Below are 27,092 nucleotides of genomic sequence, written 5' to 3'. Positions count from 1 at the left end.
TATTAGATAATTCAGAAATATGGTAAGTACGAAAAGCAATAATGTCTCTGTCCACAAAACTTTCAAGTCCAGGAACATTTGGTACTCTTGTACCACCACAAACAATGGCTACGGTAAACCATCCGTTACCATGACCAAATGAATCATTTATATCTAAACTAAAATTAAGTCTGCAACTGACGAAAACAGCAGGCCCATCCAGCAGGGCTTGAGCGGCGACAGACTTAACTGGAATACGATTCTTCTTGTCTCCAGCTGTTGTAGCGAATTCGATGTTCTCGATGGTCTTGTAGACTGTCTGTTTGGAACGGCGGCGATATCTTCTGTACGGCACCTTGGCAGCCTTCAATGCAGTTGCCTGTGCAGCAGCCGCCGTTCCAAACAGACAGTCTACAAGACCATCGAGAACATCGAATTCGCTACAACAGCTGGAGACAAGAAGAATCGTATTCCAGTTAAGTCTGTCGCCGCTCAAGCCCTGCTGGATGGTCCCGCTGTTTTCGTCAGTTGCAGACTTAATTTTAGTTTAGATATAAATGATTCATTTGGTCATGGTAACGGATGGTTTACCGTAGCCATTCTTCGTAGTGGTACAGGAGTACCAAATGTTCCTGGACTTGAAAGTTTTGTGGACAGAGACATTATTGCTTTTCGTACTTACCATATTTCTGAACTAGCTAATAAGGATTTTGGTAAATCAGCCTATGTCTCGCCTTTTTCTACGTCTTCATATACACGTAACAGTTTGCGAGAAAAAACTTGTACAATGGTACGCTTCTCAGTAAAAATCCATGGAAATAACCCAGCCTGTGTGGTTTCCGACCTGCCGCTTCTTCGTTCCTCTCACCTGTGTCCAAGATTTCCGTAGTTTCCGAAGTATAATCCTTCCGGTTCGGCTATAAAACGGCAGGTCGCGACTCTATCGTGCTCCAGCGCTACGGTGCTACGATCTCTGTCTTCCTACTTCCTTTGTCTAAGCAGGACCAACACACCTGTGTGGGCCTTCCACACAGGTCTCAAGTTCCCTCTGCCATTTCATTTCCACTGGCGTTCCAACCTCTACTAGTATGATGATAAAGACACACTGTCACCTTTCATACAATAAGCGTTAACAATTATTTACAAGGCGTATGTAACAATGTCAGTCTCCTTTAATATACATATATACGATGTACTACCTATTAAGTAATACCTAATTTGGTTGTAGATCACGGCAAAGTATGTGGATGAGCGCTTGTAAGGTGCGAAATTATAGCCATCCTACATATGCAGAAACGCGCCTATGAACTTTCGTTTATGTCGCACAACTCCTTGGTGTTGCAATTTTTTTTCCGTCACAATGAAAGAAGGAAGAAACAATAACTAATCAACCGAATCTTAACGGCCTCGCCCCATCTTCCTATCCACGACAGGAGCCGTGGTGGTGGATGGGTTTGTGACAAGGACCATAGAGCAGGGCAGTGGTTGCCCGGTGATTGCCGTTGTCGCGCGCCGGGCAGAGTTACGGCGTGTCTCGCACGGCTGCCTCATTTGACTACCAAATGGCTCCGGGCTGGCCACGGCTGTCCTGTTCCGCACACGAGCGGCGCTCTGGACGCTCTCACGCCGCCGCAGAAAAGGGCCGCAGCGGAGCCGAGCGCTGGTCCAATATTTATGAGCCTTCCGGGCCCTCCACAATCCGGAAGAATGGAGCCACTCCAGCAACGTCGAGGAGAATTTCTCCTGCCTTGCCACGTGTAACTGAATACTTTGTTTATCTGTAAAAGCTGCAGTGAAGCCATTGGCGAATAATGTTTGCTGGCTTGAAGTAAGAGCATAATTTGATCGTAAGGTACATTATTTGGTCAAAGCCATCCAGACACCTATTAGTGGACATTAGCTTGTATGGCAGCCTGAACTCTTCTGAGGACGCTTTTAATGTGGTGTCTGAATGAAACTTACTGGCAGATTAAAACTGTGTGCCGGACTGAGACTCGAACTCGGGACTTTTGCCAGTACCTCGTCTCCTACATTCCAAATTTCACAGAAGCTCTCCTGCGGAGTACTCGCTTCGGCGGTGGATATACTAAAATTGGAACAATACAGAGAAGATCAACATGGCCCCTGCGCAAGTATGGCAATCAAAATCGTGAAGCGTTCCACATTATTTAGGGCAACGGCCTTGCCGCAGTGGATACACCGGTTCCCGTGAGATCACCGAAGTTATGCGCTGTAGGCCGTGGCCGGCACTTGCATGGGTGACCACCCAGGCCGCCATGTGCTGTTGCCGTTTTTTGGGAAGCTCTCAGCCTCGCGATGCCAATTGAGGAGCTACTCGACCGAATAGTAGCGGCTCCGGTCAAAGAAAACTATCATAATGACCGGGAGAGCGGTGTGCTGACCACACGCCCCTCCTATCCGCGTCCTCAATTGAGGATGACACGGCGGTCGGAAGGTCCCAATGGGCCACTTGTCGCCTGAAGACGGAGTGCTCTCCTGCTAAACTTGCAGAACTAGAACTTCTGGAAGAAAGACAATATCGTTTCTGCAAGTTTCGCAGGAGAGCTTCTGTGAAGTTTGGGAGGTAGAAGACGAGGTACCGGGGATGGGTAGCTGAGTTGGCAAGAGTACTTTCCCACGAAAGGCAAAGGTCTCGAGTTCGAGTCCCATTCCGGCACACAAGTTTAACCTACCAGGATGTTTCATGTCGGCTCACACTCCGCTGCAGAGCAAAAATTTCATTCTGGTGTCTGAATGTTTGCGGGGGAGTGACTGACCATTCTCCCTCGGGAGCCGTTGCCAGGGAGGGTAGGGATCTACGACGCTGAGCCTGGAGCGGTCAACTCTGCAACTCACCCCAAAGCTGTTCCATTATGCTCACGTCGGGACTCAGGACAGGCTGGTCCACATCAGTAGTGTTATTGTCTACAAATCATTCCTGCATTGGTGCAGATTCATGACAGGCTGCATTCTCACGCTGATACAGTTATCGACTCCGCACTGTTCCTCTACGATAAGCAGCACGCAGTGCTGTAAAATGCATACATATCGTTCAGTATTTAGCGTTTCCTTAAGTACATTAAGAGAACCACACACTAATCACGAAAAACGCCCTCAGCTCACGCAACAGACAGCAGCGCCGGATACAGACAGCTGGTATACAAATGGTTCAAATGGCTCTGAGCACTATGTGACTTAACATCTGAGGTCATCAGTCCCCTAGAACTTAGAACTACTTAAACCTAAGGACGCCACACACATCCATGGCCGAGGCAGGATTGGAACCTGCGACCATAGCAGTCGCACGGTTCCAGACTGAAGCGCCTAGAACCGCTCAGCCACACCGGCCGGCAGCCGGTCTACATCAGAGTCGTTGGACATCATATGTATCTGTTAACGATTAATGAGAGTGTCGTGAGACTGGGAAGTGACTATTCGTTACTGCTTGAAATGTTTCGTTATTCGAATGAATTCTTCGCTGCACGCAGTTCGTGCCGATCCGGTTAGAGTCTGTATTCTTCGCACGCCTCCGAATCGCGTGCTCAGCAGACTCGGTGTGGCGGAACTGTTTCGACGGCCGCACACCTTTTCCTCGAATGCAGTTCGTGCCGATTGCAGTTTACGGATTCCACCAATTCATCATTCTCAGCGGGCCGAGGTCTGTAGTGACACAGAGAGCTGAATACACTTTGTCACTCGCCAAGTTTTCCTTACGACATGCAATTCGTGACCGGCTCGTGGTGAATCGGCAGTATTCCTAAGTTTCCATTTTCTGTTTCCCGTGCTTCCTCTCAGATACGTTTCACGATTGCTGCCAATTCAAACGCCGTGCTCGAGCAGTAAATGACGCTATTGACTTGTGCTGAATTAACAGGTTAATTCTGTTTGGTTAAATTAACGATAGTGTTGTATAATTATCATTTTGCGTAGAGCAGTCATAATGTGGCGGAAAGACGGTAAGAGTACGTGTTTTTTATCCAGACATGAGCCAAGAAATAAAGCAAAGTGAGAATCGTGGTTCAAATGGCTCTGAGGACTATGGGACTTAACAGCTGTGGTCATCAGTCCCCTAAAACTTAGAACTACTTAAACCTAACTAACCTAAGGACGTCATACATATCCATGCCCGAGGCAGGAGTCGAACCTGCGACCGTAGCAGTCACACGGTTCCGGACTGCGCGCCTAGAACCGCGAGACCACCGCGGCCGGCGGTGAGAATTGTGTTGACAGTGATAGAGAAGGGTCCATATTTACGTGTGATTCAGTAACGAAAGTAGCTATTAACGAAGTGTGTCTCAACAATCCGAATACACGTGACGCAAAATGGAGTCCTTCCTTTTACTGCCCTAATCTGCCCCCGTGTGCAGTTACACGCTTCACGGATCAGTTACTTTATGTTACGGACGTTCTTGTTGTTTCAGGTTTTAACATTGCATTTAATAAAAACGTCTGACACGCCTGCAATAAAATCACCAAAAAAATTACATGCGCCGAACTCAGTTCTTTACTGTCCTTCACACGTTGCGTATGTACGTTGTGATGTGACTAGAAGTGCTGTGGGCATTTTTGAAACATTTGGAGAAGAGCAACTGGAGTGAGTTCAAATGGCTCTGAGCAGTATGGGACTTAACATCTGAGGTCATCAGTCCCCTACTACTTAAACCTAACTAACCTAAGGACATCATACACATCCATGTCCGAGGCAGGATTCGAACCGGCGACCGTAGCAGTCGCGCGGTTCCAGACTTAAGCGCCTAGAACCGCTCGGTCACAACGGCCGGCTCTGGAATGAGTGTACCCTCATTTATTGTTACTCAGTATGTGCAGTGCTGCGATGTTTTGGAGGTAACCAGTGCAACTCGGCAATGGGCAGCGTTTTCGTTGCGCGTGCTGCGTAGGTCGGCTGGCCAGGCAGCGCCAGTAATGTCGCGGCCTTCGCGTGCGCAGGCGCCGTTAGAGCGGGGACTGCGCCAGCACAATTTCGCACTCGGTGTACACTGCACCTGGGGGGGCAGCGGGCAAAGTCGATCGTGATCGGTCAGCACCGGGGCCCCTTTACTCTGACCTCACCTGATGAATGTGTCACCTTTTATCGAACGCCTTTTCATAGCACCAGTACCAGAGGAGGACGCTGCAATACTGACAGTGCAGCGAAGAGGAGATTCGTAAGATTCGTCAGGGCTGCCTTGACGTATCCGCACTCTTTACTACAGTCTTGAAAAAGCATTTTGCGCAAGTCTGATCAAATCATCCTACATCTCACACAGCTCGGGAGTGCTTATACATTTTGCATAGTCAGTACATTGACCTATGGCAACGACGTGATCTTTTCGGCGACATTTAAATATTTTTACAAGGAGCGACTTACTCGTGGCTGATGATAGTGACAAGGGAAGTACAGAATCGCTAGCTTTAATTCTAGTCAGTGATTACAAATAAATTCTCGTCATACTACAATGCCATAATGTGCCGATTCATACGTGTCAGGAAAGGGGAACCAAATTGCTGAACAATGAACACCTTGCAAACAGTAAAGTTTATAAAGTAATGGAAAAGGAACTAATTTCATGCATATAGAATACACTAGCTCATAAATGTTATGAAACGTACCCGAAATAAAATCGAAGAAGCCATACATTATTCTAACATCTTTTCCGTATGTATAAAATAGTAACTTTTCGTTGTTTTTTTAACATATTGTTTACAAGGCTCAAATAGTCCAGCAGCTCCATTTGTTTCTCTTTTTGACGACAGGGCTACTGATTATTGATCGAAATCGATAGTCTGATGAGAATTTGTTTGCGATGATTGATTCGAAGTAGACAAGAAATGCCACATTTACATTTCAAATAAAAAATCGGTAGAAAAAACATGATATGCAGTCTAAAGAGTAATTGTTGGGAAGAAAAATGTATTTCTGTATTAAGTTATTCAGTGAACTTAAAATACAAACAGTACATTGGCTTATTCTCAAAGGGTAAGGAGATATATCTGAACGTTTCATCACAAGTCTCTCGATTAAAAGTGAAGCTATAACAGGACATGAATTGACAGTGGAATTGCAGTTTCTTGTGACGAGGAGTAGTCTTCATGACTGTAGATGTGCAACTTTCATACCTACTACATTATATGAAATTCGAAATAGTCCCATACTCTCGGAATGAGTGTAGGAAAGCAGATGTAGGAACACAAGGTCCGAGTGGAGTTGATTTGCAATTGCCATTGCCTTTTCCCGATCTTTTATGAAGTGTGAAGTGTATATCTGTGTCGTCCGGATTACTACTCGACCACGATATTACTGCACTTGGCCTACCGTGGTCGTTATCGGAAACGCACGGTGGCGTTACAGTAAACAAGTGCAGTGGTGACTAAGGAAAGCGCATCGCAATGTGAGTGATAAACCGTTCGGTAAAACGAATGTCGCACTAAAAAAGTCTAGGGCCGCTCTGTTGAATGGACAGGTAAAATTCCACTTCAGAAATCATTTTCCTTGCAACTGGAAACAAACAGACGTTTTTCATCGACGCTGGACGTCGCACGAAAGACTTAATGAGCAGTATTTCTTTGTGCTGGCACGTTACAGAAACGAAACTGCGATTATCTGTCGTAAAACCAGGCAAAATGCGCCCAACTACTCATAGGATAAAAAAAAATGGTTCAAATGGCTCTGAGCGCTATGGCACCTAACATCTTAGGTCATCAGTCCCCTAGAACTTAGAACTACTTAAACCTAACTAACCTAAGGACACCACACACATCCATGCCCGAGGCAGGATTCGAACCGGCGACCGTAGCGGTCGCGCGGTTCCAGAGTGTAGCGCCTAGAACCGCTCGGCCACGCCGGCCGGTCACGCACAAGGGTATGAGGAGTGGATGAAATACTTGCGCAGACTTTCCCCAAAATCTTAACTATACTTGGGCAAAGTATTTTGGAATTTGTGGTAAGGTCTTATGGGACCAAACTGCTGAGGTCATCGGTCCCTAAGCTTACACATTATTTAATCTAACTTAAACTAACTCACGCTAATGACGACACACACACACACACACACCCATGCCCAAGGAAGGACTCGAACCTCCGACGTGGGGAGCGTCGCGGACCGTGACAAGACGCCCGAAACCGCGCGGCTACTCCGCGCGGCGGCAAAATATCTACACGTGCTTGTAGTAATGTGTATGGGAGCGGGAGCTCCATTCATCGGTGATATGCAACAAGCGTCGCATTGTCGGGAGAAGGAGAACACGACTGCAAGCTATGCTTTGCCATTACTACAGTGGCGAGGGGTCTCGTCTCTGCTTGGCTAAAGCCCAAGACTAATGGCATTCCTGCTAGACATTTGTGTGCGTAAGTGACCGAGTCAGTGTCCGGAGTACGATGGTGCTAAGTAGAGGAAATTGAAACGAGGCTGCGGGAAGAGTGATGACGGAAGGGGTCAACCTCTGGCCTAGACGGCGGCCCCAGAGACGTCTCCGCGCGAGTCGTAACCGCTGTGCGCCGTAACCCAAGTAATCTCATTTACGTGGCCAATGGAGCGGCGTGCCTGCAACACGATACCTCCCAACTGGGGACAGGACAGGGCCCAGCCTCCCCTCCAGGCGAACACGTGCCCCACTAGGCGCCGGATTACTTCGTAGCGTGCAGCTTTGTCACCATATCCACTTCCACAGAGGCTTCACATGTTCAACGGAACCATAAGAGCCAGGGATATTACTGCTGCGTAAAGCAATACCTTTATAACCTCCAGTTACTGTCAGTTACAGTACAGTGAGGTGCCAAAATTCATGGGATAACGAAATATAAGATGGCGGTAGTATCGCGTATACAAGGTATAAAAGGGCAGTGCATTGGCGGTGCTGTCAGTTGTACTCATGTAATCCGGCGATTCATCTCAGAAGGTTTCCGAGGTTGTTAGGGCCTAGAGAATCCAATATTCCGAAATCCACAGTGTCTAGAGTGTGCTGAGAATACAAAGTTTCAGGCATTGCCTCTCACCATGGATAACGCAGTGGCCGACAGCCTTCACTTAACGACCGAGAGCAGCGGCGTTTGCGTAGGGTTTCCAGTGCTAACAGACAAGCAACACTACATGAAATAGCCGCAGGAATCAATGTGGGACGTACGACGAATGTATCTGTTAGGTCAGTGTGGGTAATTTGGCGTTAATGGGCTATGGCAGCAGACGACCGACGCGAGTGCCTTTGCTAACCGCACGACGACATCGCTTGTAACGCCTTTCTAGGCTCGTGACCATATCCGATGCACCCTAGACGGCAGGGAAACATTAGCCTGAATAGATGAGTCACGATTTCAGTTGGTAAGAGTTCATGGAATGGTTTGGGTGTGGTGCAGAACCCACGAAGCCGTGGAGCAAACTTGTCAAAAACGCACTGTGCAAGCTGGTGGTGGCTCCATAATGATATTGGCTGTCTTTACACGGAATGTTATGCATCCTTTAGTCCAAATGAACCGATCATAGACTGGAAATGGTTATATTCAGCTATTTGGGAGACCAATTGCAGCCACTCATTTGGACTTCTTCCTCCCAAACAACGTTGGGATTTTCAAGATGTTAATGCGCCATGTCTCCGAGCCACAATTGTTCACGAGCGGTTTGAAGAACATTGTGGACGATTCGAGCGAGTGATTTGGTCACTCATCTAACATTTACGGGTCATAATCGAGAGGCCAGTTTGTGCACAAAATCATGCGCCTGCATCACTTTCGCAAATATGGACGGATGCAACAGTAGCATGGCTCAATATTTCTTCAGCGTCTTCCAACGTCTTGCTGAGTCAATGAGTACTACTGTCACGCTCTTACTTTGACAAAAAAATACCGTCAAGAAGAACTGATCGATTTCGAATAGTCCCAAACAGATAAAAAATGCCTGTCAGGTCGTTTACAAGTGTAATATGGCGAACTGCAGAACGCCGGGCAAAACGAGGTCCGATATGAGATCAGGAGGTATCCCATGACTTTTGGCACCTCAATTTACATCGTTCCACTCGTACTCAACGATAAAGACACCTCCGATATTCAGATAAGAGTAGGGATCCGTCTTCTGCAAACCGTCTACCCTATATCAGGTCTACCCTATATCAGGCAAAGCCCTTCTCCACTCCTAACAGTGACTATATAGCATTCAGCATGTTTTGACGGAGTGCATGGCACCGGTCCCGTTGCACATTGCAGGACGTAAATTGATTGAAGGAATGGGTTTTCCATAGTTCTGTCCCACTATGGAAGCAGGAGCTACGTACAAGTTTCCGTTGCAACGAGCAGCGTGACAGCAAGGCTATCCCCCACTTCTTCCACCGGGACTATACGAGTAAACTTGCAGCATGTTTTGACGGAGTGGCCGACACCGGTCCCTATAAACACTGACGGATGTAAAGTGATTGAAGGAACAGGTTCGGCATACTTCTGTCCCACTACGGAAGTAGGAGCTAAGTACAAGCTACCGTTGCAACGAGCAACGTTACAACTGAGCTTCTAGGAGTGAGGCTCTCACATACTGATATTTACTAGTTCCCTAAGCGCCCTGGAAAAACTAGAGCATCATTCAACGAACTTTGAAACTCACTATGGAGTAATTGTAACACACATAGTAAGAAATACTCTAATACTGACCCTAAGAGAGTACTGTTTGTAACTCGCACGTACAATAACAAAATGTGTAAGTTGAAAGTGCTGAATGCAAATGTCGGCCCTACATGTATTTCAAGCCATTGATGATGCCTTAATAAACTGAGGCGAACCGTGTCTGGCAAAAAGAATATCGCCTTCATTCAGTTGCAAGCAGACACATCTAAACTAAAACTCATTAACACACTGCCTGACAAAAAATGTGGAGCCCTCAGAGGGGAAGGAGGAAACTATATGAAACTTAAGGGGTTGAGGCACTATGTAACATTTCAGTTAATGTAAAATCGAGTTTTTTTTTATAAGGAACTTGGCAGTATAAGCCCATTTGTCAACATTGTGTTGCACTCCCTCTCGTCTGGTTTCATGCACTATTCGCTTGGGAAGGTAGTATTCCCGAGTGAGGCAAGCTGTCCCACAACTACTGAAAATGGTTCATGATATCCTGGACGGAGTTGACACCCGATCTCGTCCCATATAGGTTCCACTGGACACCAATATGGGGATCTAGACTGTCCCAGAATAATCTCATCGTCAAGCAGGTAATTCATAGAGACACGTGCCATGTATGGTCGAGCATTGTCCTGCTGAAAATATGGGACCACGATACTGTCGCGTAAGAAGTAACGCTTGAGATCGCAGGATGACCGTTACATATTGTTGCAGCATCAGAGTTCCCTCAGTCACTACCATCTGTGACCTTAAATCCGGTCCGGCAACTGGAAATCTCTCACGGATGGTACTGGATGACAAAGAATGTTGAAGTGAGTGTATTACATGTATCTGGAGCTGATGTGCTCGGTGCACAGTACGGTTATCATCTCTCGTGGTGTTTGCTGAGGTAGCGGACCAGAATCTTGACAAGTATACCTGCCGTCACGTTCCCATGCAGTCCAACATCGACCCACTGTCACATTTGAATGCCCCACAATTCAGCCAGACAGTCACATGAAGACTTGCAATGGAGACCCATTCAAACTCTTGCCAGGTGCTGATAACTCTCTCACACACAATTACACTGCATCTCCGCTCCCTTCACAGTGATCACACAACATCTGACGTTGTTCACGCCCCCTTGTACACTGAGGTGTTAAAAGTCAAGGGGCATCTGCTAATATCGTGTAGGACCTCCTTTTGCCCTGTGTAGTATAGCAACACAACGTGACATGGATTCAACAAATCGTTGGACGTCCCCTGCAAAAATATTGAGCCATGCTGTCTTTATAGCCGACCATAATTGCGAAAGTGTTGTCGGTGCAGGATTTTGTACACGAAATGATCTCTATATTACGTCCCATAAACGTTCGATGGGATTCATGTCGGGCGAACTGGGTGGCCAAATCTTTCGCTCTAATTATCCAGAATGCTCTTCAAACCAATCGCGAACAATTGTGGCCCGGTGAGAGCCATAAAAATTTATCGTTGCTTGTCTATTAGTACTGAGTACTCGACGCAAACACCGGTAGTTAAGTGAAAGCCGGTGGACACTGCATAGTACGTGGTGAGAGTTAATGCCTGAAATGTGGTATTCTCGGCGCACCCTTGACGCTGCGGATCTGAACTGCTTAACGATTTCCGAAATGGAATATCCCATGCGTCTAGCTTCAACTACCATTCAGTGTTCACAGTCTGTTAATTCCCGCTATACGATAATAATGACGTCGTAAACCTTTCCCTGTGAATTACCTGAATACAAATGCTAGCTGCACAAATGCACTGCCCTTTTATACGTGGTGTACGCGATAATACAACCATCTGTATTTGTGCGTGTCGCTATCCTATGTCTTTTGTCGCCTGTGTGTGTACCCTACTAGGCCTGGTAACATCACTAAACACGAAGAACAGCAATGCACTATGGTGACTGTTCTACGTGTCACGATGAATTGTACCGAAATCAGTACATATCGCCAATATTTTGTACGTGTACGAAATTAGAGTATCGCTCATCCAAGTCTTCTAAGTGTTTGACTTTTTTGTCAGGTGCTGTATAATAAGAGGTTACATAGTTTATGATTGGGTTATTGACTGTCGTGTCCAACATCTGTACAGTTACCATAACTCTGATGAGAGTGTGTAGATTACAGGGTGATGATGATGATGATGATTTTAGAGAGGCGAAAGCTAGGAGCAAGTCGCCAACACAATTTTCAACGTTGGCCTGACGTAGAATTCTGTCATACTGCTGTTTGTTTTACAAACTGCTGACGAAGTAATACCTCTCCATTAATAAACATTATGTTAATCCAGTTATAATTACTTCCCTGTCAGGGAGTCGTTAGTACCCTCAAATTATGGAGAACACTTGTTCTACAAGGCACAATGTAGTTGAGGTCTTATCATTCATGCTAGAGCGCGCTAGCAACGTTGCACTCTAGCGTGATCTCATTTTTCACAGCCTACTTCATAGAATATTTTTTCCAACAGTGTAGTTGCAACCTATTTTTGGCGTCGGAGCAAAAGCAGCTGTTGCTATACATGCATAAAACACGTGTGCCGCCTTGATTGCAGTCTGCATGTATAACTCGCCTCCCCGCCTGGTGGAACAGTCTCATTACTACGTAATGTGGACCACCACGGCCGCTGCGTCCTACCGCGCCGGATGACGGAGAGGTATTAACATTTACGTCACACAGGCTCGCTGACGGGCGACGCCATTTCACCAGTAATCTATTATCTGGTGAATGCGGTACGTAACCGTCTGACCTAGACACGCAATACGTGTCTTTTTCTCTTTCCTTTCTATTTGAAGAGCAACTTTTTACTTCAAAGAGATATTCTCTGAGTTACAGATCCTCAAGAAACCAGATGAATTCCATACGAAAATGTAAATATGATCTGGTTCGCCTTTTTCCGCGACTAGTTTGGCACTCTTGACACTGTTGTTGCCCGGTTCGTCTCACTCTTATTTTAACATTTTACGCAGTTTAATACTAGGAAGAGAGAGCCATTCCCTGTATTAAATGGATATGCTGTCAAGGCAGTTTAAGTACACTCCTGGAAATGGAAAAAAGAACACATTGACACCGGTGTGTCAGACCCACCATACTTGCTCCGGACACTGCGAGAGGGCTGTACAAGCAATGATCACACGTACGGCACAGCGGACACACCAGGAACCGCGGGGTTGGCCGTCGAATGGCGCTAGCTGCGCAGCATTTGTGCACCGCCGCCGTCAGTGTCAGCCAGTTTGCCGTGGCATACGGAGCTCCATCGCAGTCTTTAACACTGGCAGCATGCCGCGACAGCGTGGACGTGAACCGTATGTGCAGTTGACGGACTTTGAGCGAGGGCGTATAGTGGGCATACGGGAGGCCGGGTGGACGTAACGCCGAATTGCTCAACACGTGGGGCGTGAGGTCTCCACAGTACATCGATGTTGTCGCCAGTGGTCGGCGGAAGGTGCACGTGCCCGTCGACCTGGGACCGGACCGCAGCGACGCACGGATGCACGCCAAGACCGTAGGATCCTATGCAGTGCCGTAGGGGACCGCACCGCCACTTCCCAGCAAATTAGGGACACTGTTGCTCCTGGGGTATCGGCGAGGACCATTCGCAACCGTCTCCATGAAGCTGGGCTACGGTCCCGCACACCGTTAGGCCGTCTTCCGCTCACGCCCGAACATCGTGCAGTCCGCCTCCAGTGGTGTCGCGACAGGCGTGAATGGAGGGACGAATGGAGACGTGTCGTCTTCAGCGATGAGAGTCGCTTCTGCCTTGGTGCCAATGATGGTCGTATGCGTGTTTGGCGCCGTGCAGGTGAGCGCCACAATCAGGACTGCATACGACCGAGGCACACAGGGCCAACACCCCGGCATCATGGTGTGGGGAGCGATCTCCTACACTGGCCGTACACCTCTGGTGATCGTCGAGGGGACACTGAATAGGGCACGGTACATCCAAACCGTCATCGAACCCATCGTTCTACCATTCCTAGACCGGCAAGGGAACTTGCTGTTCCAACAGGACAATGCACGTCCGCATGTATCCCGTGCCACCCAACGTGCTCTAGAAGGTATAAGTCAACTACCCTGGCCAGCAAGATCTCCGGATGTGTCCCCCATTGAGCATGTTTGGGACTGGATGAAGCGTCGTCTCACGCGGTCTGCACGTCCAGCACGAACGCTGGTCCAACTGAGGCGCCAGGTGGAAATGGCATGGCAAGCCGTTCCACAGGACTACATCCAGCATCTCTACGATCGTCTCCATGGGAGAATAGCAGCCTGCATTGCTGCGAAAGGTGGATATACACTGTACTAGTTCCGACATTGTACATGCTCTGTTGCCTGTGTCTATGTGCCTGTGGTTCTGTCAGTGTGATCATGTGATGTATCTGACCCCAGGAATGTGTCAATAAAGTTTCCCCTTCCTGGGACAATGAATTCACGGTGTTCTTATTTCAATTTCCAGGAGTGTATTTCTGTCACGCTCTCTCGTCGACCAGAAAAGCACCTTGGTGATGAACTACTCGTCTGGAAATAATCCCAGAGAAATGAGAAATGTCTGTCAGGATTTTTATATGAGCGACATCGTTAACTTATGGAGAAAGGCAGATTCAGTCAGAGTAACTTTCTATCTTTATTCTCATTAATGGTTATAGGCCATTTCAGACCCATAACTAATTGCAGCGAACATCAATTCATCATCTGAAGATGGCTTGTGACTAAAGATCGAAACCAGTAATGCGAATAAACGTAAAAAGTGACCCGGACGAAGAATATCTTTGTTCATCACGTTAAAAGTGGTTACGGTGCCCTCAGCCACCATGTGTACAGTTAGGAAATTTTGTCAACTTGTACATTACCTAATATTTATGGAATACTCAGTCGGTTCTTGGAGGAAGATAGGCATATTAACAACTTGAATACGCAGTAATAATGATCCACAATTATGAATTTAATAGTTCGTTGTAAAGGACATTCGGCTTCTTAGGAAATTGTCATATAACTGAATATTAAACAGATAGTCCACACAACTTCAGTGAACGTTCATAGCTGTACAAAGTTGTTGTACAAAGATATGTGGCATTTTATGAATATATCGATACAAAACGCAAGCAAAGAGTAACACCTAAGGAGCTCTAAACAAAAATATATCTTACACGACAGTATATTAGAATATTAAAACTATATGAATGTACAACCGAAAATTGTTGTGCTAATGAGTGCTGGCTCAGGCTACTATGTCATATGGACGAACTGGTGAATATGATGAGAGGGGTAGGAGGAGCGACGATAAAAAGAAGATCATGGAATGTGGGTGTGGAATAGTTATAACTACTTATTATCTAGTGGTGAGAGAAATAATAATTGGCTGCTGCTACTTTAATAAGGGTAATAAATGGAACTGTGTTTGGTCAATAAGGACCACGTCAGGATTCTTTGACTGGTGTTTATTAATGGACGGAATTTCAAGTAATGTTACTTTCCTGCCATTAGTTCGTTTATTGAGAACATCACATTTCACATCATATGAATGACATTCATTCTGATCGCGCTCAGCGAAAGAGAAATCTTTCTCAGTCTCTCTCTCCCTTCGTGCCCAGTCAGTCAAGTAGCTGTAGCTCTAGATGACTGACCTACGTACAATTTGCCACACAGATTGCAGAAAATTCTATTAATTCCAAAAAATCAAATGGTTCTGAGTACTATGGGACTTAACTTCTGAGGTCATCAGCCCCCTAGATCTTAGAACTACTTAAACCTAACTAAACTAAGGACATCACACACATCCGTGCCCGAGGCAGGATTCGAACGTGTGACCGTAGCGGCCGCATGGTTCCAGACTGTAGCGCCTAGAACCGCTCAGCCACCCCGGCCGGCTATTAATTCCACTCAGCTCCAAACGTGGAATCATATATTTACTGTTGAACAGAAAATAAAAAGCTGAAGTACGTTTCCGGGATTTTAGTTTCCTGGGCAGTAATCTGTTGAAGTCCTTCCCACATGGGGGCCTATTTGTTATCAGTGTGGTTGTGTGGTGTCTGTGTTGGATAAAGGACTGTTGTTGTCCTCTGTCTCTTCTTTTTGTTGAGTGTGTTGTCAACTAGGGTAGAACTATAACCATTTCGGTTTGCTATTTCTTTAAATTTTTAAACTCTTTTTCAAAACTGGGTTTCATTTGTGATATAGGTACTAGGAGGTGTACGATGGATTGGAAGGCTGCATGTTTGTGTTTATGGGGTGCTGGGAACTGGCTGGTATTACTATGTCTGTTAAGTTACTTTCCTGTATATCTTAAATAAATGCTGGTGCTTGCAATGGTGAGGTCTAAAAAGCTGATAATCTGCTCGCACCTCCACTGTAAACTTGATGTTGCTGTAGTGTGAATTCAAATGTCGAAGAAATTTGTTTAATTGTCTGGTGTGACCTGTCCATAAGCACAGTACGTCATCCATGTAGCTAGTCCAATATGGTACTGTAGAATTTAGAGGCTCTTTATCTAAAAGTGACTGCTCAAAATTATCGTAAAACATTTCAACTAATAAAGGCCTTAGAGGGGACCTCATTGCTAACCAATCCGACTGAGCGTGTTGGAATTGGAAATAATTTTGATTTAAGCATGTTTCAGCTGCTATCCTTATATCTTCTGTCTACACTAGATTTTTTCCAGTATTATGTAACAAATCTGTTAAAACGTAACCTAAATGAAACAAGTTTTGCACTAGGTGGAAGGGGTACATCTTTTGGCTTTTTCACTAACGCAAGATAATTAGGTATTCCAAATTTTGGTTTAAATTTAGTTTTTGTTTTAATTAGTGAATTTAACTCTTTTGCTAATTTATGGCAGAGTGCTGAAACTGACGGCACTAGAGATCTTATTACAACACTTTCTTTCTGAAGCTTCGGTAAACTAGATAACCGGGATGCCACTTGAACCATGTTTGTGATTTACTTGGAATCACTCTCAGTAAATATGGATTTGCAGGTTGTAATAAATTTCTTCACTTCCATAGCGTATTTCATTGCGGGATTGTTAGGCAACTCAGGGAACTTTGCAGGGTTGAGCAATGTCAACACTTTTTCAGTATATTCTCACTTAAGTCACCTTTGACGGGAATTTCATCTTGAGAAGGCATCGTTTTTTAATGCGGACAACACCCGTTTGCTCCCTACAACTAGCGCTGATTATATCTGTATTTACAGTTTTTAGCCGGCCGAAGTGGCCGAGCGGTTCTAGGCGCTAAAGTCTGGAACCGCGCGACCGCTACGGTCGCAGGTTCGAATCCTCCCTCGGGCATGGATTTGTGTGATGTCCTTAGGTTAATTAGGTTTAAGTAGTTCTAAGTTCTAGGGGACTGATGACCTCAGAAGTTAAGTCCCATAGTGCTCAGAGCCATATGAGCCATCTGAACAGTTTTTAGTTAATGAGCTACCAGATGTTTTGTAGACACATCGTGTGAGGAAGAATATTCAAGATCTAATTTCAGTATGTCAAGCTGTCTTTCGTAAATGGATGTAACTGGAATACGCAGCATATTTAATTTCCTTATTTATAATTTTGACAAATTTATATTTGATAGGTTAATGACACGTTCTGCAAACTGTTGACGTTTAGTGGTTGTTAGAGCTCGTTTCAGTTGAGATAATTGTTCGATTGCAGCTTTCTTGCGGTGGTACATCAGGTTTGTTATGGCAAGCGAATCTTGTCTGACAGCTTTATCAAATACGTCGAATTCACAAGAGTGTAGTAGTGACGTAATTACCATATGAACAACTTTCAAATATAAACATACCTTATCATGCACCACATACCACTTTTTCATTGCTTCATTCTCTCACGTCCTTTCGGCAACACGGACAGCTTCCTTGGTTGCTTGTGTGGTACTGCTTGACTTCAGCATCGCGTATTTCGATTTTATGTGTACTTTTAATCACTGGTGATTGAACCAGTTATGCTGTGCGGCTTTAGACTTCTGTTTCACTAACCTGTTGTATATGACGCATAACTGAGTTACGTTAGCACATTTGGTTGTATTTGTGGAATATTCCATCGGTTCTTGGAGGAACATAGACATATTAATGTGAACACTCAGTATAAATGATCCACAATTATTTATTTAATAGTTCGTTATGAACCGGCTTCCGGCGTTTTAGGCCATCTTTAGATAACTTACCATCAGTCTGCAAAATCAGTTCGTAACTCCCACCCCTGATTCTTTAAAGAATCGAATACCTACGCATAAAACAGCTTGAAGCTTCTGATTATTTAGGGAAAGGTAACATTTCAAGCATCTCAATGTTTAAGACGTCTTATCGCCTCAACTGTGGGTCGTACGATATAAATTTTCAGGTATGTTCAGTGGTGTATGCGGAACTGTCCGCAACATAGTTGTAAAGAAGCTATTCATTAAAACGTCATCCCTGATGTTGAACGTTTACTGCATGAACAGCGAAAATGTAGCAAGAGAGTAGTAGTTTAGTTAAGGTTTGAAGTTACGTGTGAAGTTGGTTGGTAGTCGCGAAGTGCTCTCACTCTCAGATACTGGATCAATGTAGCTAGAGTAATTTTCGCGACAAGACGTATACGCCGTTTCCAACTTCAGTACCTGAGTTATTGTGCTAAACCGTTAACGTAAGCATCTACTTCGCAGTAAGTAGATTGCGACACACATTAAGTTTTTAAATTCAGTCAATAATCGTATGAGATAACCTATTGGAAATAAAAATTTTATTGCGCCTGGCAGCCGTTAATAGGCAGCTGCCAACTAGAACTAGGTAACCGATTTAGAAATCGAGATAAAATACACAGTATTTAAAATTAAGGTGAAGAAGTCGTTAAGTTCTGATTGTCGTTCATACGGCACGACCTATAAAATGCTCGAGCAGGGGACTAGAGGACAGTTGCAACTCTCGATTCCCAGTAGTAAGAAAGCGCCATGAAGAACAAACGAGAGCAAAAATATCCATCTGTTAAGAATATCTAGCGACCCTCGACTTCATTTATTACTAGCGACTGGCTTACGTTGCTCGGTCACTCGTATGATATGCGCAATCGCATTCGTTGATTCTCAACGCTCGAAGAAACTATGAGCAAAATATAATGTTATTATTATTTAGTTATTTATTCTCTATGATTTTTATGGTCTCGTCGTCATCTACAGAATATAAAAAATGCTCCTGCTTACTCGCCGTGACGTACGTAAATAGTACTACCTAGGTTCATGTTATCTCATACAAACGTGATGAAACAGAATAATTATAAAATTTATATTATGTACGATTAGCCTAATAAACTACCTTTCCTTTAAAGTCTTTTTCTCTGCTGTGCAAGAGACAGGCACTGTCCAAGTTCCACTTCCATCGCCGCGAGGTAATTCGATAATAATTTGAAAATCCTAGTGTTCGCTTCAAGCACGAATTTTCAGTCTGGAGCGGAAGTAATGTTCTGAGCGTGATTCGTCGAGGAGGCTGACAACTTCATCATTTCTTTACCCTTCGAGTCAGAATTCTGCATTCGCTGCTGCTGGAATCTCGCAGCGGCGAAATAGGTCGTCCGCTGTGGGATCAGAACCCCGCCTTCCTGATGCCGTGTGACAGCAATATTGCCACTTGAGCTGCCTGCTGAACACTACAGGGTTACACAACGAGCGCCACTCGCTCACAGATGGAATACGACTTGGCATTCAGCTCGTATCGAAATATTGCTGAAGCATAGACATAGGTTGCGTTGAGCACACAAGGTGACCGATGTAATGTTTTCCTTGTGCCGTGATATTTTGTGCAGGATTTATGTGCTGACTTCAGCGTCCTGAAATACGAGCGAACTCATGAAATGCTTAATGAGAAAGGAACTGCACGACACGCTTTTGTGATACGTGCAGTGCATGAACTCCTAGTTTGACCCCAGAAAATTTATTACTCGCATAAGGTATTTCAAATACGTCTTTGCAACTATTTTTGGTAGTAAATAATTACACAACATTAACAGAAACAATGGCCACATAAGTTTAGAATTTTTTTATTGTTCGAGGAGCTGAACAAGATTTTTCTCTAAAAAACATTGCACATACGAAAAATAACGCCAGCTACCTCGAACAGTTGAAAATTCTAATGTATGTGAAGTTCATGTCTTTAATTTTGTGGTCACAAACCAGACCAATTAGCTCTATCAAAAACTATGCAGATGTAAACGATTCAGGCAGTTAGGTCTTCGAAATGGAATAAACAACCATCTAGTGTGACAGTGTTATGCTGGTACTAGCTGGCTAAATATTCATAGAGAAGAGAAATTGGGGAAGCAGGCTTCAGATACGGTGCTATTTGTGGGCGAGTTGAAGTCGTCAACGTAAATTCAAACGTGCTTCCTCATGTTCCTACACGCGTTCGCCATGTTCACATCGTATATTCCACATCGCTTACTGAATAGTGTTACTTGAAAACAAAAATAAGAATCCGCTAAAGGTTTGTGTTGTCTGAGTCTCCTGCCCTCTGGAGGACCCGCTGCCAAAGTCGACGATTCAGCAGTGTTGTTGCCGTACGGTTCTAGACGCTTCAGTCTGGAACCGCGCGACCGCTACGGCCGCAGGTTCGAATCCTGCCTCGGGCATGGATGTGTGTGATGTCCTTAGGTTAGTTAGATTTACGTAGTTCTAAGTTGTAGGGGACTGATGACTGATGACCTCACTGGAAATAGCAGAGCGGCTGAGCCGGTCGGTGTCTCCTGATCTGTTGTCTATTTCAGTTCATAGGCACTGAAATTGCACAAGTACCCAGTAATTCGTTTACGAAAAGTGTCATGTACAGGTCATTGTTAATTCTTCGTTATTCGTTCATGTCGTGCGCCCGTTTCTGTATTTAGCCGCTAGAAAGAAGATAAATACAATTTTTAGTTCAGTTAAGTTCTTTTACTTTTCCGTTTTATGTCTAGGTAATAAGTCAAGTTTCCTTAGGTCTACACTGAAGTGTCTAACGTCGATGACACCTCCTAATATCGTGTGGGACCTCCTTTTGCCTGGCGTTGTGCACATGAAAATGTCACGGTCTAGCGCTTGTGAAAGCCTACTATGCGAGCAATAGCAGCCCAACTGCGGCTGAAAGGAAGTTTGTGACCGAGTTCAGGCTGAAGGCAACCAGTCCAAGAGTGCTAACAATCAAGAATTTGATTCGCAAGTTTGGGAGGACGAGTAGCGTTCGTGATGACACTGCTGGCGATGTCGGTGGGCCAAAAAGGGTGGGCCTCCATTGGTCGCCATATTGTCCGGATCCTTTTTGTGGGGCTGTATCAAAGACGAGGTGTACAGCAATAACCTCAAAACCATTGCTGAGATGAAAACAGCCGTTCAGGAGGTCACTGACAGCATCGATGTTACGACACTTCAGCAGGTCACGCAGAATTTCTCTATTCGTGTGCGCCAGGCATATAGAACATGTCATAACCTAAATCTGTTACGACACTTCAGCAGGTCACGCAGAATTTCTCTATTCGTGTGCGCCAGGCATATAGAACATGTCATAACCTAAATCTGAATATCTGTAGTGACGTTTACATGTTGAATAAAGTGTGTGCGCGCGCCCTAGTTTGTAACTAATTTACTGTTTTTCATGTAATTCAATAATTGTCACCCCGTAACGTTAAATGTAACCTTGTACTAAACTTTTAGTTGTGAAATTAGAATGTCATCAGGGTGATAATGTCATGAGAGTAGTTGAAACTGTGCACAAGCATTTAAACAGTAAATAGAAACAGCCAGAGTAATGCGTTTGGCACCAATGTCATCATTCGGGAGGACGACGGTTCAATCCCGCGTCCGCCCATCCTGATTTAGGTTCTCCGTGATTTCCGTAAATCCCTCCAGGCAAATGCCGGGATGGTTCCTTTGAAAGGGCACGGCCGACTTCCTTCCCCATCCTTCCCTAATCCGATGACACCGATGACCACGCTGTCTGGTCTCCTTCCACAAAACAACCAACCAACCAATGTCATCAGGTGAATCACAGATTTCTGTGATCGTTTCAGCACGACTCGGCTTCGTTCTCAGGCTCGCCGACCATCTATCTTTTGTGGTGTAGGGAGTTCTTCTTACCTTGCCAACTCGTTAACTTGCTGCTGCCTGAAACTTCATAGATTATACGATAAAATAAGGTCTGAAACAGGATGTAAAAGTCACATGGCGTACCAACAGATGATAGTACCCACCCATATCTTCGATTCTCTGCCGCGACAGTGGATGGTGTTACAGCCAGGAGTTCTTCATACCAGCCGGCCGCTGTGGCCGAGCGGTTCTATTCACTTCAGTCCAGAACCGCGCTACTGCTACGGTCGCAGGTTCCACTCCTGCCTCGGGCGTGTCCTTGGGTTAGTTAGGTTTAACTAGTTCTAAGTTTTAGGGGACTGATGACCTCAGATATTAAGTCCCATAGTGCTCAGAGCCATTTGAACCATTTCTTCATACCAATTTATTTGTCTAACTAACAACATCTCAAAGCTTTTCAGTGTCGCCACTTTCTTTAACGCACCATAGCTTACGAACAAGAAAAGTAAAAGGACTCGACTCTTAAGATATGTAGTCAGCTAGTATTTTCGATTATCGTCAGAGCGTTACGCTAACGAAGTCCGTATTTTGCTATTCTACATTTTATCGTCTTTACCGGCTTCTTTGTGGGACACAGTGACTCATGTCCCGGTATCGAATGGTGCCAGTAGGGCGTGTGCTTCGTCGAAAATACCTCACACCTGTGTGACTCCCTGGCGCGACCTCTGCGGGTAGTTAACAAGAAATATGCGTGTTCCGCATATCGGCAAAGTGTTTATCTATTATTCTGAAAGCAGGCAAGTAGGCCACAGTAGCCCGCTGGGAACGTATCGCAGATGATTGGAGTGTATTGTTAGTGTAGTGCTTAGTCCTTTTAACTAATTGGCGCTTCACTTACAGAGCTAGATAGTGAAACGAGTCTGCGACCCCAGTGGTTAAGATATCAGAAGATCGCCCTAACGGACACGAAATTATATTCTGCTTTCTGTTTCGTTACACCAAACAGTATTCTTGTACCGGTGAGAAATTCAGAGAAGATTTCGATCCCATCTCCGTATTTATGAGCGAGGAGAACTACATAGGTCCACACATCTGTTTCCATGACTGCCCTGTACAGATTTCGAGCTGAACCACGACGCGTAACTCTGCATTAGGGAAGCTAGCGCAACGTGGACATCACTTGGCAGGGTTACAGAAGATCAAATATAAATCTAATAAAAATAGTAATCAATTTTTGCTGCAATATGGCGGTTTGTTCAAGTGCAGCCGTTAGTTTAGATGTTAACGGAAAGAACGTACTGTAGAGAAATCTGGAGGTCCTGGTAAATGTTGCGCCAATGTGAATGAGTAATCATCGATGAGATGTAGTGATTGAGCAATTTGCAAACGTGAATAAAGGCATGTAGCCTCCGTGAGATTTTTTTGTCTTCATTAAAATCTATATTGTCATATTCGAGATAACTGTCAGCCGCTGAAGTGTGCAGGTTTCATCAATTCGGCTTGCGAGGAAGAATTTAGACAGTTTGCATTAGTTTCATATTTCGTTTATTCGACATAGCAGCACGTACTTTTCTTCCAACAGTCTGTTGTTAGCGTAACACTATGCCTGTTAAATGTGATTTCTTAAAATGTACTGTGTTCAGTATTGATATGGTCGAAGTCTCATTATATCAGTGATGAAATAAAATAAGAAAAAAATGTATTTGTTCAAAATGGTTCAAATGGCTCTGAGCACTATGCGACTTAACGTCTGAGGTCATCAGTCGCCTAGAACTTAGAACTATTTAAACCTAACTAACCTAAGGACATCACACACATTCTCCAGATCCCTCACCAACTGAAAACGTCAATGTTGGCCGAGGAACTGGCTCGTCACAATACGCCAGTCACTACTCTTGATGAACTGTGGTAGGATTCGAACCTGCGACCGTAGCGGTCGCTCGGTTCCAGACTCTAGCGCCTAGAACCGCACGGTCACTCCGGCCGGCGAATGTATTTGTCCATAGCTGTAAAGAATAAATTTTGTTCAAGAGCAATAGTGTTAAAACGCGGACTTCTAACTCTGTTCAAGAGGAACCTTATTAACAAGATATTTTTTGAGAGACGAACCAGCTATTCTATATGGGTGCAATGTATGAAGCCAGCAATTTGTTTCGAATAAGCTAATTGTGAATGAATACATACAGTCTCTTGACTCTAAAGGTCCTTTACGTAAATTGGAAGTTGCATTTATGGTAACGAGGTTGGCACAAATTAACAAGTCTAGTTAGAAAAGAATTTTCAGATGTATGCGTAGACTCTGGCGAATGGTTGCCGCCCTAATTGGCTTACAGGATTTGCGTGGTAATTGGGCAGATGCACACGAAGCCAGCCGTACTGGCTAAATAGTGGCGTCCTGGTTGTGCGCTATTTGAAGTCCCAGGGCCTTAGCTCCGCAGCAGGGAGGTGACTGGATGTGTTTTCAGTGAGTCATAAATGGGGAAGTCTGATGTTGGTTCATACGTAGAGTCAAACCTTCGCTATATTTAACCAGAGTAATTATTTCTGGATGTTGGCAACGTCTGTTGCTTATATGATATACAGTATGGGTTAGAAAAATATACGTCTTATGTAATATTAAACGCAACAAAAATGACTGGATGGAAATGATCAGAACTCCTTCGCCAGCTGGTAACACACCGTTTTGCCGGCACTGCAAGTATTAATAAACGAACGGAAGGACGCTGTCAAGAGCGAATCTAAATGAAAAGTCTTCGTCCATATAATGACTCTCAGACAGACGCATAAAAGTTCCATAGCAAATGAAAAAAATGATAGGTTAATGTGTGGTTGAAAGACTGAGAAACATCAGTGTACGGTTTCACTGGATATAGAGATGGAGGGACGGAGAGAGAGAGAGAGAGAGAGAGAGAGAGAGAGAGAGAGAGAGAGAGAGAGAGAGAGAGAGAGAGAGGGAGGGAGGGAGGGATGCCAAGAAAATATGAGCATATCCCACTGTACGAAAACAGCTTCCATAAATTTTGAATGCCAAACCCTGCAGTTTATCCGAGTTATTAGCTACCGACAGCCGTCAGTTACGTAAATTTTCTGAATATTCCTGGAAGTACATGCAAATAGTTAGACACGCTGAAAGTCCTAAAGATGCGGAAATCAAATCCTCTTTCCCTCTTCTGAATTAGATTTACCTAAACGAAAGCACGGACAGCATTCTCAACAAGTTCACGGCCTACTTTGTTATGTAATTGTGCCAATGTTCTGTGAGGTGTCGTTGCCCTGGGACGTTAAACGTTAACATTCCTTTCTTTCATGAAGGCACTTCGCCTTTATAACACTAGTTTTTAAAGTAGTTACTACACTGCTGGCCATTAAAATTGCTACACAAAGAACAAATGCAGATGATAAACGGATATTCATTGTACAAATATATTATACTAGAACTGGCATGTGATTACATTTTCACGCAATTTGGGTTCGTAGATCCTGAGAAATCAGTACCCAGAACAACCACCTCTGGCCGTAATAACGGCCTTGATACGCCTGGGCATTGACTCAAACAGAGCTTGGATGGCGTGTACAGGTACAGCTGCCCATGCAGCTTGAACACGATACCACAGTTCATCAAGAGTAGTGACTGGCGTATTGTGACGAGCCAGTTGCTCGGCCAACATTGACGTTTTCAGTTGGTGAGAGATGTGGAGAATGTGTGCTGGCCAGGGCACCAGTCGAACATTTTCTGTATCCAGAAAGGCCCATACAGGACATGCACTATGCGGTCGTGCATTATCCTGCTGAAATGTAGGGTTTCTCAGAGATCGAATGAAGGGTAGAGCCACGGGTCGTAACACATCTGAAATGTAACGTCCACTGTTCAAAGTGCCATCAATGCGAACAAGAACTGACCGAGACGTGTAACCAATGGCACCCCATACCATCACGCCGGGTGATACTCCAGTAAGGCGATGACGAATACACACTTCCTATGTGCGTTCACCGCGATGTCGCCAAACACCGATGAGACCATCATGATGCTGTAAACAGAATCTGGATTCATCCGAAAAAATGACGGTTTGCCATTCGTGCACCCACGTTCGTCGTTGAATACACCATCGCAGGCGTTCCTGTCTGTGATGCAGCGTCAAGGGTAACCGCAGCCATGGTCTCCGAGCTGATAGTCCATGCTGCTGCAAACGTTGTCGAACTGTTCGTGCAGATGGTTGTTGTTTTGCAAACGGCCCCATTTGTTGACTCAGGGATCGAGACGTGGCTTCAAGATCCGTTACAGCCATGCGTATAAGATGCCTGTCATCACTGCTAGTGACACGAGGCCGTTAGGATCCAGCACGGCTTTCCGTATTACCCTCCTGAACCCACCGATTCCATATTCTGCTAACAGTCATTGGAACTCGACCAACACGAGCAACAATGTCGCGATACAATAATTCGCAGTCGCCATAGGCTACAATCCGACCTTTATCAAAGTCGGAAACGTGATGGTACGCATATCTGCTCTTTACACGAGGCATCACAACGTTTCACCAGGCAACGCCGGTCAATTGTTGTTTGTGTATGAGAAATCGGTTGGAAACTATCCTCGAGTGAGCACGTGGTAGGTGTCGCCACCGGCGCCAATATTGTGTGAATGCTCTGAAAAGCTAATCATTTGCATATCACAGCATCCTCTTCCTATTATTTACATTTCGCGTCTTCAGCACGTCATCTTCGTGGTGTAGCAATTTTAATGGCCAGTAGTGTATTTAACATCACATTAATGCGTAAGAACAACTGTAACTGTTATTTACTTTTATTGTAATGAAATCGGAAAATGATGTTTTCATTCAGATAAAATATGTAAGTATGGAAGTAAAGAATGCGGAGATATCTGAACCTAATTTCACTGTTGAACCAAGCGATATAAATAACGAGCTTGTGGCCTTGTAGGTAACATGACATTGGCACAACAAATGATCTGGTGGCCGGCCTGTGTGGCCGAGCGGGTCTAGTCGCTTCAGTCTGGAACCTCGCGACCGCTACAGTCGCAGGTTCGAATCCTGCCTCAGGCATGGATGTGTGTGATGTCCTTAGGTTAGTTAGGTTTACGTAGTTCTAAGTTCTAGGGGACTGCTGACGTCAGATGTTAAGTCCCATAGTGCTCAGAGCCATTTGAACCATGTTCTGGTGTTGTAATTAAGATAAGATAAAGTTGTCATCAACCCAAATGTTGCCTTGAACACCACCGTGCCTTACTAGTCATGTTGGAAGTGTCTCGCCGTTGAACTGCTGTTGGCGACTAGTTATGGGGGAACATACAATTTAATGACAAGCCGCTATTTTTCGCGTTTGCAAAAACTCCCAGAGGTCAAAGAAGTGGCCTCTGACAGATAAGTGACAGTAGTGTATTTAACATCACATTAATGCGTAAGAACAACTGTAACTGTTATTTACTTTTACTTTTATTGTAATGAAATCGGAAAATGATGTTTTCATTCAGATAAAATATGT

General features: G+C 44.8%; 1 protein-coding gene and 1 non-coding gene across 10 annotated transcripts in view; both read left to right on the top strand.

The window, feature by feature from the left end:
* The window catches only part of LOC126346684 (ankyrin-2-like), a 962,838-nt gene that overhangs the window by 182,182 nt on the left and 753,564 nt on the right, over nucleotides 1-27,092 (top strand). The window lies entirely within an intron of this gene.
* LOC126286453 (U6 spliceosomal RNA) lies at nucleotides 2,044-2,148 on the top strand. The gene has a single exon (XR_007551697.1). It is a non-coding gene; the product is annotated as a U6 spliceosomal RNA (small nuclear RNA).

Source organism: Schistocerca gregaria, chromosome 1 (genome assembly GCF_023897955.1).
Source record: "Schistocerca gregaria isolate iqSchGreg1 chromosome 1, iqSchGreg1.2, whole genome shotgun sequence".
In the NCBI taxonomy this organism is placed as follows: Eukaryota; Metazoa; Arthropoda; class Insecta; order Orthoptera; family Acrididae; genus Schistocerca; species Schistocerca gregaria.
This window is presented reverse-complemented; position numbering and strand designations above follow the sequence as displayed.